At 39.3% G+C, this 9851-nt stretch overlaps 1 long non-coding RNA gene across 3 annotated transcripts; it reads left to right on the top strand.

Annotated features, from left to right (window-relative positions):
* Positions 1 to 294: 294 nt before the first annotated feature.
* Positions 295 to 6350, top strand: LOC108352169 (uncharacterized). Of its 3 annotated transcripts, XR_005497079.2 has the most exons (4): positions 295 to 3485; positions 3978 to 4117; positions 4925 to 5057; positions 5158 to 6350. It is a non-coding gene; the product is annotated as an uncharacterized LOC108352169 (long non-coding RNA). The 3 variants fall into 3 exon arrangements; XR_005497078.2 differs by having other exon boundaries at positions 4925 to 6350; XR_005497081.2 differs by lacking the exon at positions 3978 to 4117 and having other exon boundaries at positions 4925 to 6350.
* The last annotated feature ends 3501 nt before the right edge of the window (positions 6351 to 9851 follow it).

Raw genomic sequence — 9851 nt, 5'->3', positions numbered from 1 at the left:
GTTTGGTCAAGTTGTAGGAAATCTGAGAAATATAGATTAGCAGAAAGAAATTGGTCATAGGGGAATCTAGGGATTGCTAGCAAGGTATAAACATCTTGCTCAGGTCTATACCTTTTCATTGAACATATTTTCAGATCTTTAGGACTCAATGCAAAGAAAACCTGTGGGCTGTACCCAGCCATCATTGTTCCATTTCAGCTCTAACCTCAAAGAGTACCATTGTGAGGTCATTGACCTTCCAACTTACAATTCCTGTCCTTACAGGGAATGCTTTTGCTGTTGGTTGGAGAGTATTTGGATTTCTAGGCTCGTGAGCCACTGCATATGGTTCTTCATGAATTGTTGAGTCTGAACATAGTGAGTTTCCTTGACATTTCTATGTTTCAGTTTGGAGGTTTTTGTTTTATGGATTTAAACAATCTTTCTCTTCCTGTCCTTTCTTAGTTTAAAGTATGAACATAGACATTTTTATTTTCTTTGTTAATTAGAATTTGACTCCATTTAAAATGTCTTACTTTGCTTGATTTTATTTCTTTCACTGTAGGAACATTAGTTTATATTAACTACACAACATGAGCAATCTCGCAGTGATTTTTCCATACATGCACATGAAGAAATTTGACCACCTTCCAATCCCTGATCACACTGGCTCTTGACCAGATCTTCTAATTCCCTCAGTGTTTCCATTTTTTGTTCACTTAGTTTCCAAATACAATGCAAATTACTCCAAGTCTTCCTGCTCAGAAGACTGACAGGAGCTATTAAATGGTCTCTTAAGCAAGGTCACCATTGTGTCTCTATGCTTCAGAAGAATGCCTCCTCCTACCTGGTTATTTTAAGATCAAAAAGGCAAAAGGCATGATTCCATGTAAGGGGCAAAGGCAATGCTCAAATCCCATTATTTTGATGCTAATTATGGAAGTGGGCATCTATAAAGAATCCAAAGACAGAAGAAAGTTAAATCTAAAAAGAGCCTTTTTTTTTATTTCCAGGAAGAACTTTCCTTGGTGCTCCACCGTAGCCTGGCCCTCTATCTATCTGGGTACATCTGTATGTAGCTATCATTCCAGAGACTATAGTCTGCCTTAAGGAGGGTGAATGCTGCACTAAAGCTAGTATGTTTTTATGCACAGGAGGTAGAGGCAATAATGATTTTGTTAAACCAAAGTATCATGCCTGTGCTCTTGATTCCTACTAGATAAGGAGCTCAAAGAACATGTCCAGGAACAAAAATTGCCTAATTTTGGAATGATTTGCCTAGCACTACACTGAATCCACCTCCAAACATCTGCCTCTTTGGAAAAACACAGGGAAATTATAATGTCAATGATTCTCCCTAACTTTACAACCTAGGCTTGAGTAAAATTCTTCCTCGAATCTTAGGCTTTTCATCTGTTAGAAGGGAGACAGTGGGGAGCAAAAACTTCATGGTACAGCAGCAAATCCCTCTTCAGGTTCCTTCCTGTTCTCCAAGATGTTGATGAGAGGGTGTTTCTATCTTATATGACTTTCTGATTAGACTACTGGAAAGAAAGGCTTTGGTGCTCATTGGTGAAAAGTACCTCTGTCTCCCTTTTATTGTATAATGATTTTGCCTGTTATAATTGCTACCTACTGTTTAGTGTGGAATTTGCCAACATATTCTCTGTCTAAATGACGGTGAACATTTTATTAAGAGAGAATGTTCTCCTAGGACTCTGATACACTACAGTTCAGTGACTTGGCATCTATCATGTAGCTGGTTCTGGGTGTGTCCATTGAGGTACCATTAATGTATAAATTTAAAGACGTGTGATAGGAGTTGATGGCAGCATAACTTCAAGTACATGGTAAAGGTTGACCACAGCTCTTGCACCTCAGTCATTGATGTGACACTCATCTGTGGCTATGCCCATGTATAACAGCAACCAATAATTTTTGAAGCATTGGGAACATAGATCATGTACAAAACAAAAGCACTCCACTCCTTTCTTTTCTTTTGTTTGCTTTTCTTCTAGGTTTCATGGTACAGGCTCTTCTGGAGCACATGCTGGCCTCACCATCACTATATAGCCAAAGTTGGCTTGAATGTTGCTCATCATGCTGCCACTTTCAAAAATTTTATAATTAGTATGGGCTCATCTTTATGAGATTCTATTGATTTTCCCCTTTAAAAAATGTGTGTAAGCTGACTTTGGAGGGCTCTGATCAGGCAGGGCACAGCTAAGTTTATTGTGTCTAGATGTGTTGTATGCATGTCTGTGTTAGGCCAACTGATTTTTCAAACTTCAACCTCAATACAGCAATAGTAAGATTTTGGAACTCACAAGTAGTAGAGACTTGCTACAGTGCAGAACATGTGGCCTTTAGCAAAGGGATCTATAGAATGATTTCATGCTATTTTTTGACTATCTTAGAATACCTCTACAGTGCCAATTAAAAACAACTCTGTTATGCAATCTGCTACCTTGCTCTTGCCATGCCAACATTAAGATGCACAAGCAAGCAATTTCTGTTGTTTGTAAGGAGACAACTAAAGCATATTTTGAGAGTAGAAGGGCCTATGTTGCCAGGATACTGCTCCATCTTTCACATCTCTTGTTTATAGTGTCCTGGCTGACAGGTATTTCCTTGGTCATGTTAAACATGTCAGCCCCCTGTCTATGGATCATGGGCTTTGGTGAGAAGGCTCAGGCCTAATAAGGACATGGGATGAATGGTGTCCTCTTCTTTGCAGCCCCACAGATTATGGTTTCACACCCTGGGGCACTACAAAAAAACAATATTTTGTCATAACTCCCAACTTAGTAAGGAGCTAACGTCCTTTACCATCCATTAATCTTATTTTAAAAATAACAAACTGAATACTTTGAGTATAGACATGAATTACTAAAAAGTTGTAAAAGCTGGATTCCAAGTGAAAAACAAAACACTCTCCATCTACTAGCTAGTGTGTACCAGAGCCCATACATGAGGACAGACAAAGCTCTGGAGTTCATTGACATTCTTAGGATATCCGGTTTGATGTTTAACGTGGAAAGGGTCTGTATTAAAGTTTCAGTGTCAAAGTTCCCACAGAGTGTCCAGTGTTTGAATGTTGTTCCCACCCAGTGTCACTTTTTGAGGAAAGTTAAGGGCCTTGGGCTGTGGGACTAGCAGGAAAAAAAAAACAATGGATCAATGGACAATATTGGAGACAAACATTTGAGTGTAAGCAGCCCTCTACTGCCCCACTGAGGAAGAATCTTGGAAACAGAAAGCCAGAAGAACCAGTGGGCTCTGCCCAGCCACCATTGGTCCATTTTTGCTCCGACATCACAAAGAAGCATCGTAGGACGTCATAGATACCTGTTCACTTACAGATCTGCCTGAGACTGTCTCCTGTATCTACAGTACTGAAGTTGGCATTTGTTTGAAAAACTACTAGAGTCCGATGCTGCTGGAAGATTCTACTGGAACTTCCAGGAGCTTTTACACATTGACATAGTGCATTTATCTCCACTTTGGTGACTTTGATTTACCTTTTTCATAGTGATTTGCATATTTGCTGTCTTGATTTATGCATTTAATTTTTCCATGTTCTTTATTATCTTCCAAACTACTTTTTCTTAATTTAAGTTATGTTTGATAATTTAGAGAATTTTGTTTTCATTTATATGTATAAGTATTTTGCCTTTATGTATGTTTGAGCACCATGTCCCTGGTGTCTTCTGTGGAGGTCAGAAGAGGAAATCAGATTTTCTGGAACTGGAATAGGACATGGTTGTGAGTTCCTATCCCACACCTGGAATTAAAACAATAACATGTTCACTTACCATAATCGGGGTTTTAAACAAACCCAAACTCTTATTAAAACTACCAGTAGTTGCACTTCCTGAAAATCTGATGCCCTGTACTGACCTTCAAAGGTCATAAATAATGTTACATAAAAAGGTTTGTATAACTTTTTAAAGTGACGTATTGTGCCTGTGACTGTGCTGTGTATGGATGCCCTATAGGTCATAAGTATACGACCTTCTAGAACTGGATTTAGGATACTTGTGGACTACCTGACCTGTATCCCGAGAACCAAATACAGGTCCTCTGCAGAAATCATAGACATTGTGGACTCCAAAGCCAGCTCCCCAGCCTGGACCCAGTGAGTTTTGAAGTGTCTATTGTAACATCAACTCCTCTTCAACCTGATTTTCTTGCTGTGTTGGTTCACAGTGAATGCTGAGATCAGGGGAGAGGGAGGCTATCCTTTTCAATGAACAATTCTTACTGTCTGTGAGCCTTTGTTAGCAGTTGATCCCTGTAAACATGATCTGGCTCTCAGCTTGTATCTACTGCTTTAGAAGGTATTTCATTGTCTTCTCAAGCATTCAATGTGCTTGACTAGCTTGTCTGACTTTTTTTTACTTTTTATTCTATTTATTAATTTGTGGCTGTGACAACTACCCCACTTTCCAAGAAAGTTTTCTCTTGATACTGCTACAGTGTGCTGCAATATCATGGTAAGGGGCTGTAAGTGGCATGAAATATAAGGACCACAATTTTTAACTGCAAACTATAATGGTGTGTAATGATTAAATGAAAATATTTGTTATGGATGGTCAGATGAAGATTCCAAAATATCATATCAAAGGTATTTTCAATTGTTTCTCCTGTCTTCTTGGGTATTTGTAGCTACAAACATTGTCTTGTGCATGATTTAAAATGTCCCATTTTTAATTCCTCATTGCAATTTTGGTTCCAGTCATATCATGAAGGGCGTGATCATGGAGCAGGACCAGCTGGCCTGCTCCTGTATTGATGAGAATGTCACAACTAACTATAAGTTGTTGGCCACCCTGGTTGAAGGGAACTTTTTAGAGGTCTAACTGGCTTTCCATGTCCCCACACTGATCTATGTGGCTGTAAACATTTTCCAAAACATCAAGATATATGTCTTGCTTTTCTGCAGGAAAATCAGCAATGTGAAATCACTTGACCATCCTAACTTTATCAAGCTGTTTCACATGGTCAGACAAGAGAAAACACCTACCAGTTGAAGGATAATGCCTCGGATGGAGAGATACTAGAACAAGTCATTGAAGGTGGGGTCTTTAGAGGAAAGTCTCTATGCAAGGTTCAAAGGATGTTTGCTGAGATAGTACATGCTGTGCAGTACTGCCATGACCATCACATTTTCCACAGAGACATAAAGACCAGCAAGCTGTTAATCGACAGCAGTAGGAACGCCAAGCTGTGTGATTTTGGCCTGGGCAGAAGCTAGCAGATTTCTGGGACACACTTCCTTACAGTGCCCCAGAATTTTAGCAAGCACAGGAACATGAGAGCTGCCCTGTGGATATCTGGAGTTTTGGGGTCCTCCTGTTCTTCAAGGTGGCCAGGATCTCAACTTTCTGAGGCAAGTATTTTGCAGGTGTGAAACTGCAGATTATCAAGCACCACAAACTTTAGCATTCCTTTTTATGTTTCCATTTATTTTTTAAGGTCATCATTGAACTATTGATTGTCAATTCCAGAAGAAATCCCACCATCCACAAAATCATGATGTGCCTCATGATTAGTGAAAGTGAGGCATGTTTATTACCTCCTTCCTGTGTATTTCTGCTTTGAAGTTTTGAAGAGGACCAGAAACCAGAGAGTAGGAATGTACAGGCTCTTTTAACAATTTTATGGTAAATATAATCCCCGTATCAGCATCTGACTGAAACATTCTAAGACCCCAAGTATATCCATGTGTCCAATCCTGGTTTCAAACCGTGGAGGTAAATTTAATATTTAGGGGAATGCACCATTCCCTTGTTTTAGAATTAGAACCTCTACAACGGGAATCTGGGACATGTATATTAGTAGGAGGGGGGAGCAATTATAAGTCAAACAACACAATGTATTAGGTGATAAAATTCTTAAGAACAGGAGAAAGGGGCCAGGCAAGAAAGCTAGAGGGTGGCCCGTTGAGAGCTGGTGGAACAACGAGATCAGGTGATAAATAGCTTTCAGTCACACAGCTAAACAAATGAGGAAGCTTTCTTGGGACAAAAAGGCCAGTGCAAAAAGGAGCGCAAGCTTTGTGCCTGTGATACAGAAAGGCAAGCACATACACCTCTTGCACACTCACACCTGTATACACCTTATTGATTCTGTGAGACTGGTGTCCAGCCAGCTCTAAGATCTGTCTGTCTCCCTCATACTCCACGATACTGAGGTTACAGACACATCGGCACCATGCCTAATTTGCAGGTGGGTTCTGGGCATTTGAACTCAGGTCCTCATCCTTGCACAAAAGTCATTTCACCACTGAGCCATCTCTTCTGTCCCTCTAATTTGTTGACCTTAGACAAAAGCCTGGCAGCTTAAAACAAAGGTTTTGCATACCACATTCTTCCACCAGCAGGCTGTCAAGATTTTTCCAGCCTTTTGATTATCTAATTGGTAGAGAAAATGAAGCTGACCAAGTCTCCTAAATGGTAACATAATATAATAATAATAATAATAATAATAATAATAATAATAATAATAATAATATAAGGGTGCTGCTTACTGCCTTGTTCACTGTGGCCTGCTTAGCCTGCTTTTCTATAGCGCAAGGGACCCCCAGCTCAGTGATGGCCCCACAATGGTCTGGGCCCTCCCAATCAATGGCTGATGAAGAAAATGCCTTACAGGTTTGCCTGCAGCCCACTCTTACAGAACATTGTTAAATTGTGGTTCTCTCCTCTGAGATGACTCCAGTTTGTGTCAAATTGACATAAAACTAGCCGGAACATGAATGTTGACCAAAAAAAAAAAATTCTGAAGAATAAACTGATGGTGGAAATCTGATTTCTTAACTTCCAATCATAAGTCCTAAATTTTTCATTTTTAATTCCGTATTCTTGGACCTTAGCCTGGGAGTCTTTCAAGAAGGGATTTATAATATCTTTTAGTAGCTTAGTGTTACACTGAGCCACATAAAATTAATGTTTTTGAGAGTTAGAGGCAGCTTAATATGCATAATGTAAGGTTTATCCTATCACCAAAGTACAGGTGACCTGGTCTACATTGAACAATTGTTGTACATGCAAGGCTCTGTGTAAGACTTAAGATGGTGTTGGAATATTATAAAGACAGAATCAGGCATGAGGAGTTCATGGCGATGAGAGTGAGTGACAAGCCACTCGGGTCTCCTGTCTGAGAGTTGAGCTGCTTCCTCACAGATCCGCGTACAGAGGTGAGGCCGGTGTCAGTCTGTCCCTTGTTCATCCTCCCCAAATAGAGAGAGAGATTGGTCAATTAACTTATCAAAAGTATGTTTTCAGTTTATATTCTTGTAGATTATAGGTTATATAAAAATTTAGAAATAATATATACATACATGCATACATACACTCATACATACATGCATACATGCATACATGCATACATACACACACACATACATACAGACAAACATGAATGACAGGAAAAGCCACACTTAAAAAGACATTAGGAACTAACCTGGGGCAGCTCGTTACCACCCAGTAGGTGCTGAAAGCACACAGTAATCTCCTTGGTTTAGATGAAGATGTTTTAAAATAACACAAGTCACAATAGGAGCAGAAACAAGGAACAGAACAAAGATTTGAAAAAAACAGAGCTCTTTTTCTCCTCTCTTCTCTCAGTGCCCCTTCCTCTCTCCTACTCACCCCCTTTCCCTATGGCAACTTCCTTGGCCTTGGTCCTTGGGGCCAGTGAACTTGCCCACCAGAAAGCATCTTCCCAATAAACCCAACTTTAACATAAAAAAGGAAATATTTGAAGAAGCAATTGCTGATAAATTTTAAAAATTGATTGATACCAGCAACATAACTTAAATTTCATAAAATATTAAAAAGATAAATAGATCTGGAAATTAAAAATATAAAGCCTTATAAATCATAACTCCAACCAGCTACATCTGTAACCAAAACAATAAGCCTGTCAAAAACCTATACACATCATTGTGTCACACTTGAATTTCTGAGAAGAAATGATTTTGAAGGCAACCAGAGAAATAGTAGCAACATTAATGCAGAAAGTGAAGATAAAAATTATAGTCATTGTCATACCAGAACTTATAGTAGCTTGAAGGTATCTTTAACCTGGCCTATGGGAAGAAACTATGAATCCATAATTGTACACACAAAGTAAAGTAAAGAGAATGAAGACTTGTGCAGGCAGAAAAATGCTGAGTGCACATCATCTGTGTAATCAATTCAATCAGTGGATCAATTTCGTGATAAAATGTTTTCCAGGAAGGAAAGACTATGACACCAGAGAGAAACTAGGATCCATACTGTGCAGAAAACATATTAAGAATCACATAAATGAACGTTTAAATAACTTCTATTTTAACATTCTCTAAAAGAAAATTAGCAGTGGTAAAAATAGTATCAACAGTCTATTTGTTTACAGAAGACTCAGAGGTAAAATATGTGCTAACGCTAATAACAGCACCACAAAGTTAGGAAGGAACATTGAGAATTTATTGTGCTAAGGTCTTCATAGTGCATATAATTTGAATGTAGACTCTGATTCATTAAAGCATACACTGTAAAAACTGGGACAACTAGAAGTATTAAACATAATTGTGATTTCATATGAACACAACATGCCCTCCAGGACAAGGAAGACCTGGGGTTTTAGAACCATGAGGTCCTTTACTGCAGGGACAGCACTGGAGCCTCTAGCGAAGTCAGAGTAGAGCTGACCTGGGACGTAGGTCTGGCCTTGTTGGAGGACGTGTGTCCCGTAGAGCTGAGCTGTGACGCCTTATGCTTAAGCTCTGCCCAGTGCAGGAGACAGTCCCTTCCTAGATGCCTTCAGATCAAGAACTCTCAGCTCCTTCTCCAGCTGTCATGCTTCCTGCTAAGATGATAATGGACTGAACATTATCTGAAACTGAAGGCAGTCCCAGTTAAATGTTCACCTTTGTAAGATTGCCTGGGTCATGGATCACTTCACAGCAATGTAACCCTAAGTCACTGGTTCTTGGTGGCTTGAAGTCTAATGTAGAGAAATTCATTAAATGTTAACAAAATGCTTTTCAAAGAGAATAACTAGGAATGAGTAATAATCCAACTGTAATGATGAAGTGAATAATAAAAATGTCCAATTTATAACTAGAAATGCCACAGATTTTAATATTCAACACATAAAAATACATTAATCAGGAATTGTTTAAACACACCAATTAAAAGACAGCAAGTATTGAACTGGTTGAAAAGCAAATTAAACTTTGTACTGTTTACAAGAATGTTTATGGTGCAAACCTTAACCAATAGAATTCTGAAGTCGCTATACTAATGTGGGACCAAGTAGAACTCAGAAGATAAAATTATGAAGAATGACGTTACTTGGGAGGAAAAGGCTAATTACTAGGAATATATAGCAATCCAAACAGTAAATGCATGGAATGTGAGAGTTTCTAAGGAGGTGGAATAAAGCCTCAAAAAGAGTCCAGGTGGTGGTGGCTCAAGCCTTTAATCTCAGCACTTGGGAGGCAGAGGCAGGAGGATCTCTGTGAATTCCAGCCTGGTCTACAGAGAGAGTTCCAGGACAGCCAGGACTACACAGAGAAACCCTGTCTCAGCAAATATCAAACAAACAAAAAAGCAGAAGAAAATGTGCAAACCCACAAATGTAAATTCAGGACTCCATTTTTGAGCTGTGCTTGGTGGTTTTCATGGCTGTAATTCCAGCATTCAGGAGTCAGAGGCAAGATGATTGGATGTTTGACCCGGGCTACCCTCATTCCCAACTGTACAGCCCCAGGGTTATGTGCAGCTGAGCCTTCGGGTTCCAACTAAGACTAGAAAATAGACACTTTTGGGTTTAAACCTCGATTGCCAGATGCCGTCAGGTGTCTGCTGAGACATTAATCC

The sequence above is a fragment of the Rattus norvegicus genome, chromosome 1, assembly GCF_036323735.1.
Source record: "Rattus norvegicus strain BN/NHsdMcwi chromosome 1, GRCr8, whole genome shotgun sequence".
Classification (NCBI taxonomy): Eukaryota; Metazoa; Chordata; class Mammalia; order Rodentia; family Muridae; genus Rattus; species Rattus norvegicus.
This window is presented reverse-complemented; position numbering and strand designations above follow the sequence as displayed.